This window comes from Anomalospiza imberbis, chromosome 8 (genome assembly GCF_031753505.1).
Source record: "Anomalospiza imberbis isolate Cuckoo-Finch-1a 21T00152 chromosome 8, ASM3175350v1, whole genome shotgun sequence".
NCBI classification, from domain to species: domain Eukaryota; kingdom Metazoa; phylum Chordata; class Aves; order Passeriformes; family Viduidae; genus Anomalospiza; species Anomalospiza imberbis.
Window position 1 is genome coordinate 34,895,151 of NC_089688.1, and position 8,666 is coordinate 34,903,816.

The 8,666-nt window shown below is 48.1% G+C and overlaps 1 long non-coding RNA gene across 1 annotated transcript; it reads right to left on the bottom strand.

Moving 5' to 3' along the window:
• Positions 1–733: 733 nt before the first annotated feature.
• LOC137478603 (uncharacterized) lies at positions 734–7,225 on the bottom strand. Its single transcript, XR_011001700.1, has 3 exons — positions 7,088–7,225; positions 5,898–5,991; positions 734–817 (listed from the first exon to the last, which is right to left on the bottom strand). It is a non-coding gene; the product is annotated as an uncharacterized lncRNA (long non-coding RNA).
• Positions 7,226–8,666: the final 1,441 nt, after the last annotated feature.

Below are 8,666 nucleotides of genomic sequence, written 5' to 3' on the forward strand. Positions count from 1 at the left end.
TCAGCTCACTTAAAAAAACCAAGTCAATGAAGATGAGGCTGCTTAAGGAGCAGGAGTTTTTTTTTTTTCCTTTGCTAATATGCTCTGCCTTTAAAGCAAATACAATTTCACAGCACCTTTAAATATTAACACATTTGGGGTGTTTGTTCCATGCTGAGCACAGGAAAGGATTGACTGGGGGCTTTTCCTGCAGGAGAGGTTCCTTCCCTCTGCCCCACCAGACACTGGCAGCAGCTGCCATGGAAAACATGGACACTGAGCATTTACTGTGTCCAGGGAAAGCTGGGCATGGCACTCTGGGCTGGTGACAAGCTGGGCGCCAGCACAGCTTGGACTTGGAGGGCTTTTCCAAGCCCAGAGCTGCTGGGATCCCATGAACTGACCTGCAACACTCCCTGGAGCCAAACTCCCCCCAAACCCCAGTGAAATGACTGCAGGAGCAGGGGACCCCCCCCCTCACCTTCCCGCCTGTTCTCCCTTCTTGGCTCCCTTTGCCTCTCCCTGGCCTTTTTATAGAAATGAGGTTAATGAAGACACCACCTGCAGCTCGACCCAGCTCCCTGGCAGAGGGGACCCTGCTGATGCCAACTATTTAAAATGTGGTTTAGAAAAAAAGAATCAGTGACATTCAATAAGCTCCACAGCAAACTGGGGTGTTTAGACCTGTTATTTTATATGAAATATATAAAAATAGATACAGAAAACGTGAGGTGTTCTTTTGCAAAATGATTTACCTGTTTTCTTCTGGTCTCCCATGTGTCAGATGAATCATTTTCTTACTGTAAGGATGTGCCCAGAGACAAAGAGGGGATGAGCTCTTGGAGTGGAATAAAAAATGTATTGTATCAATTTCAATATAAATAAATACAATTCTATATGCTAAAATATATACAAATGCAGATATTTATTGCCTTATCCCTAAATTCATTTAATTAACGGGTTAATTGGTGATGGAAGGGTGGGGGCAGGATGTAAACACTCGTTTGATTCCCTCATCCAGCCCACACAAACCAACAAAAAGAGGGGAGCGTCCCCTGAGTGACAGAGAGCAAACCCAAAGTGGGACAGGAGAGTTTGCTGAGCAGAGAGCAGCTCCCAGTTCCACCCCAGCACAGCCCAGGCTGGCAGAGACCGATGGCACACAGCTCAATGAAGACCCCACATCTTGTGTAAACTGAGGGGTTCATTAGGCTAAAAGGCATCATTCACGCCCGGTGATTTGTATTGCACAGGTCATTTAGGTAATTACCTCAACAACGAGGTAATTTATGGTACACAGCAAACTTGCCTCGCTCCCCCCGTGGATTTGCTGTTGTTATCCTTTGTTAAACGACACTGAACCTTCCCATAAACGCTGGAATGGAGGCTTTGATGGGCTTTGTGTATCTTCACATGGAAAACAGCTCCTGGGCAGGAGCTCTAAGCCTTGCACTGCTATTCTACTGGGTCTTGTTATTTTCAGGAGAGGATTTATGGGATTGCTTGTAGCAGGTAAAAGCTGCTCTATGCAAACAGTCCCTGCAGCTCTCTGAGGAGGATTCTTCTCCTTTTCCTAAGGTCAACTGCTCCAGAGCTTGGTCAAGGGCAACCAGGCAGGGCCAGAGCTTGGACAGGCACCTCCTGCCATGCCCAAAATCCCAGAGATGGCTTGAGCTCCACGATCTTGGAGGTCTTTGCTCATTAACGCTCCTGATTTTTGCTGCAGCTGGAGTGTTTCAGTATCTATCAAAACGTCCTTGCCTGACAAAAGAAAGCCAAAAACATCCTCCCAGGCCTCCTTAACAAGCCCAAAAGATTTGGTAAAAGGGATGGGAAAGAGCCAAAGCTGAAATATAAATAGGATTGCTTGTTTTGAAGGAAGTCTGTGCTGGCTTTGAGGCACGAGGAGCTACAGAGAGGCCACCACAGGCACCTCCTCCCCCTTGTCACAGCTCCAGGGGCTCAGGGCTGGGCTGGCTTTGGGTTCCCCATTCCCTCCAACCCTTCCCAGGATCCCAGCCCACACGGAGCTGGCTGTGAGCACAGGTCAGGGGAAGGGGTCTGCCCACACCCAGGGGGCATTTGGGGCACAGAGTTTGTGACCCTGCAGCCAAAAAGGAAAGTTCCAAAGAAACCTGTCCCTCGTGCCAAGCTGCCAGTTTGTGTCTGATGGATGCTGAGGGACTCAGCCCTGCTCCCTGACAGCTTCCAAATTAAACTTTGGGCTGCTTAGGAGGTTGTCAGTCAATAAATCCAAGTGTTTTAGAGGTCCAAGGCTATTTCTCCTGCCTGTTAGACAGGATGGATGATTTGGTCGGTGGGAATCTGGAAGCACCAACCACCTTGGCTTTCCCTGTTTCTGGCGCATGTTTATGTGGCTACTGAGGGAGTTTTTGTGCTTTAAAAAGAACTCAGGAGCTGTTATTTGCTTGTGCTGAAATAACTCTGATTCCTGCCCACACCCACTGATGAGAGCAGGGCAGGAATTCCCAGGAGAGTTCCCCCATTACCTGTGGTGCCTAAAGCCCATTAGGAAATACCAGCCCCATTTTGAAGCCAGACAGTTCACTTTCCCCTCCCAGGCTGCTGACACATCTCTCCCTCCCCCAGATTTTACCCAGCAGCTCATGCCAAGCCACGTTTGAATCCCAGTGGGTTCCAACAACTCACCTGAGTTTTGCTCCTGGGAATCCCTGGAGCCTTGAGCTCCTACAGAACACAGCCCCATTCCCTGTGCTCGCAGGAGCCATTCCCCCCGTGGCACTGAGCCCATCCCAACCCTCTGTATGCCAACCCCACAGCTCCCTTTTCCTTCCAAGCTGCCTCCTTCTTGGGAATTCCTGTTAAATCCAGCAGATTCCCGGGGGCAGAGCTTCAGTCTCAACAAAAAAATGCTCTGGACCCAAAAATGCACCCCACACCAGCAGGTTTGGCAGGGCAGGAGCTGGGGCCAGCTCCATGGGATGTCCCAGGGGGATGCTGGGCAAGGCTGGCACAGCTGGCACAGCTCAGCTGCCTCATGCATATTTGTTGCAGTAATGAGCAGGCAGGACTCAATTTCTTCATGCAAAAAAGCCAATTTTCAGTGCTACAGCCCATTTTTATACCATTTTCAAGACTTTGTGTATAACCCTAATTGGAGCATAACTTTCTGGCTGTTCAATTCATTGGTCAGTAAATGGCACTTTACATGTTTATCAAACCTTTCTGTTCTTGGATAGCTCACATGTTTTGTTCACTGATTCCCATGGGACAGCTTTCTCGGTTTTTACAGGTGCAAGCAATTCTCTTACCAGAAGAGTTTGTTGTGCAAGCTGCTTTCATTCCTGTGATTTCTCACATGGGAAGTTACAAGCTGGCTGTTAGCTTAGCCAGAGCAGCAGGGCCTAAACCATATTTTAGAAGGCCTTTTTATGATATCTCTACCTGTATGCCACCGATGTTCCTGAGCTAGAGATGGCATCGAGGCTGCCTCAGGGCAGGAGCCCAAACAGGACCTTGGCATCCGCACTGCAGGTGTGAACTGCCCCAGATACCCCCAATATACACAGGGATCATTGGGAACAAGATTCCTAAACTTCATCCGGAGCAGGGAGAGATTTAAATGCCACTCAAGCAGGTCAGAAATCCACTGCTCACACATCCCAGGGGTTTGGTTCTGAAGTGCTCTTGAAAGGGTTGTTTTGCGTTTAAAGAACATTAATTGATTTCCCCATGGAAAGGGTGCTCGGGCCTTGGCAGGTGCTGCCCAGGGAGGTTTGGAGCGCCCATCCCTGGAGGTGTGTTCTGGTTTGAAAGCAAAACCAGTGAGAGCATCCACGTCAGAAATACAATTTATTGGGAAAAGGGAAAAGAAACAAAATCCATGCAATAATACAAAAGGAAAACCACTGACAGAGTCAGAATACAACCTGAGACCCCTTTGGCCAGCGTGTTGGCAGCAGTCCAAATTGGAGTGGCTGCAGTCCTCCTGGAGTGGCAGATGGGGTTTTGTCGGAGCAGTGATCCTGTAGAAGGGTGGAGTCTTCCTCCGAGGGTCCAGTGGAAAAACCCCAGCTGTTCCTCTTGGGAACCAGTGGAAAGGCTGCCTCTGATATCCCCAAAACCCAGATTGTATCCGGGTAGGAATGCTTGGCTCCTCCCTCTTGGCTGAGCCCCTAACAATGGCATTTTACAGTTCTTATCAGTCACCAGTGACACTCAATGGCCCATTATCAGCAGATGTCTCCCCAGAGGGAGGATGATTGTGGAAGAGATAAGGAAAAACTGCCCAATTAACACAAGACAACTGCCACACAGATGGTAATGGCATACATCTTGCCTTTTGTGAAAAATGCATACTTTACGACTGGCTTTTTGCAAATACTACAATGAATATTATGCGAGTAATGTTAGCTATGCTGTATTAATTCTCTTAAGTGGTGTGTTAAATACAGTTTTAGGTTACAACATAATGGTAAAATAGAAATTCTGCTATGTAAGATATTTTTTAACTAGCTCAAGAAAGAGATGAGATAATCAAGACATTTTTCGTACAGAGATAACAGCAACAGGACACACAAAGAGTTACAGCCTCCTTATCAGAAAAGACAAACATCCTTCCACCTCCTCTCCGTCTTTATGGAACCACCAAGATTAAGGGGAAGAAGTTGACAAAAACCAGAAAAATTCTTAATTTGCAAGGAATTTATGCATCATGCATGAGATATATGAATATGCAACAGGCTTCTGCTGTTAAGGGTTATTCCTTTGCTCACAAGGCATGGTTTTCATGACTTAGTGTCTAAGAACATCCGTCCATAATTCTTTGTTTTTTATTGTCTTGTAATTGTCCTAACTCTAAATTTTTATTACTCTAATTGTACTACTATTTTAATAACCATTTTATTCTTATTAAACTTTTAAAATTTTTAAAAACCAAGCGATTGAAGTTTTTCACACCTTTCAATCTGGGACAAGGTGGCACCTGGAGGTGGCACTTGGGGACATGGGGCAGCGGTGGCCTCAGCAGTGCTGGGGACATTTGGAAGCAAAGCCTTGGAGGGCTTTTCCAGACAGAGGGGTTCTGTGACTCCCTGAAACCAGAAATCCTCTCCTTGTCTGCAGGTCCAGCTGGTTCAGTGGATTTCCTCAGTCTGAACAGTTCTTGTTACAGCAGATTAACAAAGATATTCTGGAAATCAGGTCTGAGACAAATGACAAGAAAACCCCCCAAATTAGGCTGAATAAAAAGGTCTGAGCCCTAATGAGGATGTTTGGGGATTCCACGTGCCAGCTGCGGGGCTCTTCCCAAAGATTATTTCATCAGGCACTTCCAAGGAGCTTTGTGAAGTTTCTTCTCACCCAGGCTGAGACTGGAAGTGACCTGTGACTCCAATTTGAATAAATAAATGGAATAAAGGCCCTTCAGAAGAGGCTCTGTAGGAGGCAGCCATAAATCCCAGGTTTTTCTGGTCAGCACAACATGGTAACAGAGGGAGGGGTGAGGGGAATATCTCCATTCCCAGCAAAGCAAGAAGTGCCTGGAAAGAGCTCCTTGACATCCCTGGCAGCTCTGATGGCATTACAGAACAGCTCTGACTGCGTGGACTCATCCCTCAGCTCACACCCCCGTTCTGAGGCTCTGAAATGGGATAATGGGGCCATAATTCCCTGGAAGTCATGGGGAAATTCAGGCTGTGAGACAAGTATGTCATATTTGATAAGGCTAATTGACATTTCAGGGCAAGACTTAACTAAGACTGAGGTTAAAGCTTTAGGAAGTGATAGAAACTATTTAAAATGTGGTTTAGAAAAAAGAATCAGTGACATTCAATAAGCTCCACAGCAAACTGGGGTGTTTAGACCTGTTATTTTATATGAAATATATAAAAAATAGATACAGAAAACGTGAGATGTTCTTTTGCAAAATGATTTACCTGTTTTCTTCTGGTCTCCCGTGTGTCAGATGAATCATTTTCTTACTGCAAGGATGTGCCCAGAGACAAAGATGGGATGAGCTCTTATAAGGGACTTGGAGTGGAATAAAAAATGTATTGTATCAATTTCAATATAAATAAATATAATTCTACACACTAAAATATATAGAAATAGAAATATGTATTATTCAACCCTACATTCATTTAATGAAATTCTCCTTTTCTAATCTCTCAGCTCTTACAGGCAAAGTGCCTTTCAATTTGGGACACCTTCCACTGTTCCAGGCTGCTCCAAGCCTCATCCAACCTGGCCTTGGACACTTCCAGGGATCCAGGGCCTGCCCACCTTCCCAGGAAACATTTCCTTCCCAAAATCCCACCCATCCCTGGCCTCTGGATGCCTCAGGAAAAGCAGTTGCAGCAAAGACTGACCTTGTGTTACTGACATTGACTATAAATTGCATGTTAATCCAACAAAAGCTAGTTCACATTAGTTATTGTAATGCAATAACACTGGATGTAATTTTCCTTTCTAAAATCATATTTAAATCCTGTTCATCTGAACTTTTTGTAGGAAACAGGCAGCCAGGGGAAGGCTCCTGGCCGTGCACACTGATATTTCCCTACAAGCACCTCACAGCTGTGCTGCCTCACCCAGCAGTTCCAGAACAACCTCTGGATTCCTTGGAGGTTCCACAGATCCCAGATTTTCACCGGGCCTGGAAATCCAGAGGGAGGAGCCTTATGGTTTTAATCTTCAGAAAGAAAAACTCCATGTGCAACCCTCCTGTCTCAGGGTTGGAAACAAACCCAAGAGGTTTTCTTCACTCAGCAGAGGAAATAAGGCAGGCATGAGGAGAGGAATCCCTCCCTTTGCTTGGAACAGATTTTATCACCCTGCAAGAAGTGAAGGCACCTCAGAGAGCATTGGGCTAGATGAAGAATTGGTGTGTGCCAATATACCTTTAAAATCCTGCACTCAAAAATGGTGAAAATCCAGAGTTCTGAGGAGCCCCGAGTACAGCAACAGCTGAGGAAAAAGAGATCTGGATTTATCTGATGTGAATTTTGGGAGCTGCAAGAGTCAGTTGGCATCACAAAAAACGGATGAAGCATTGCACCCCGGCCCTGGAATGAAATGCTAATGAAGGGATTTCTGTTTCTACACCTCCCCTCCATTTTCCTGTCACCTGGTGGCTTTGTTCCTGCTCTGCTGGGCTTTTCCCAGCCCATCCCCAGCTCCTGGGCTGGCTTTTGATGCGGGGCTCCAGCAGCCTCCTGGAGCTGTCAGCATCTTGAAAGAGAAATAAACTCTGCTGTGTGAAAGGCACTGGGAACTCCAGTGACTCTGGGATCTCCCGAACACTCAAAAGGACCATTTATCTACAGATGAAAACCGCCTTCCAGGGCTCCCCACTGGCTTTGTGCTCCCTCTTTTCCCTGCTCCCCCAGCTGGGACGGCTCCTCCTGACACATCTCTGACACCCACGCAGATTCCATACAATGGATCCAAATGGGAATTCACACCCCCACATTCACCCCCTGGGGGCTCAGGGATCCTCCAAGGCTTCCAACCAGCTTCCAGTCTGAGCTGGGAGCGGGAGCAGGACCTGGGAGCTGGGAGCAGGAGCAGGAGCAGGAGCTGGAGCTGGGAGCAGAACCAGGAGCAGAAGCAGGAGCTGGGAGCAGGACCTGGGAGCTGGGAGCAGGAGCTGAAGCAGGAACAGGAGCAGAAGCAGGAGCTGGGAACAGAACCAGGAACAGGAGCAGGAGCTGAAGCAGGAGCAGAAGCAGGAGCTGGAGCAGAACCAGGAGCAGGAGCTGAAGCAGGAGCAGAACCAGGAGCAGAAGCAGGAGCTGTGAGCAGGAGCTGAAGCAGGAGCTGGGAACAGAAGCAGGAGCAGGAGCAGGAGCTGGGAGCAGAACCAGGAGCAGAAGCAGGAGCTGTGAGCAGGAGCTGAAGCAGGAGCAGTAGCTGAAGCAGGAGCAGTAGCTGAAGCAGGAGCAGGAGCAGAACCAGGAGCAGAAGCAGGAGCTGTGAGCAGGAGCAGGAGCAGCCCCCAGCAGCGAGGTGCTGCAGGAATGCAGGGGAAGGAAGCCCTGCAGTAACACGATGCTGTGTATAAGAAATCCCCCGTTCCTGCTGAGTGTCACGGGGGTGCTGCACACCTGGGCTGGCACCGCGGGGGCTGCAGCCACCAAGGGAGGTCCCCACGAGCCTCCTTCGGTCCAGCTGAGCCCCCCCAGCTGCTCCGGGGGCTCAGCAGTGGGGAGGTGCCACGGTGGTGTCACTGTGGTGTCACTGCAGTGTCACCGTGGTGTCATTTTGGTGTATCTGTATGTCACTGGTGTATCTGCAGTGTCACCGTGGTGTCACTGCGCTGCCATTGTGTGTATCTGCAGTGTCACCATGGTGTCACTGCACTGTCATTGTGTGTATCTGCAGTGTCACCGTGGTGTCACTGCGCTGCCATTGTGTGTGTCTGCAGTGTCACTGTGGTATCATTGCAGAGTCACTGTGGTGTCACTGCGTTGTCATTGTGTGTATCTGCAGTGTCACTGTGGTATCATTGCAGTGTCACTGTGGTGTCACTGCGTTGTCATTGTGTGTATCTGTGGTGTCACTGTGGTATCATTGCAGAGTCACTGCGCTGTCATTGTGTGTATCTGCAGTGTCACTGTGCTGTCACTGCAGTGTCATTGTGTGTATCTGCAGTGTCACTGTGCTGTCACTGTGGTATCATTGCAGTGTCACTGCATTGTCATTGT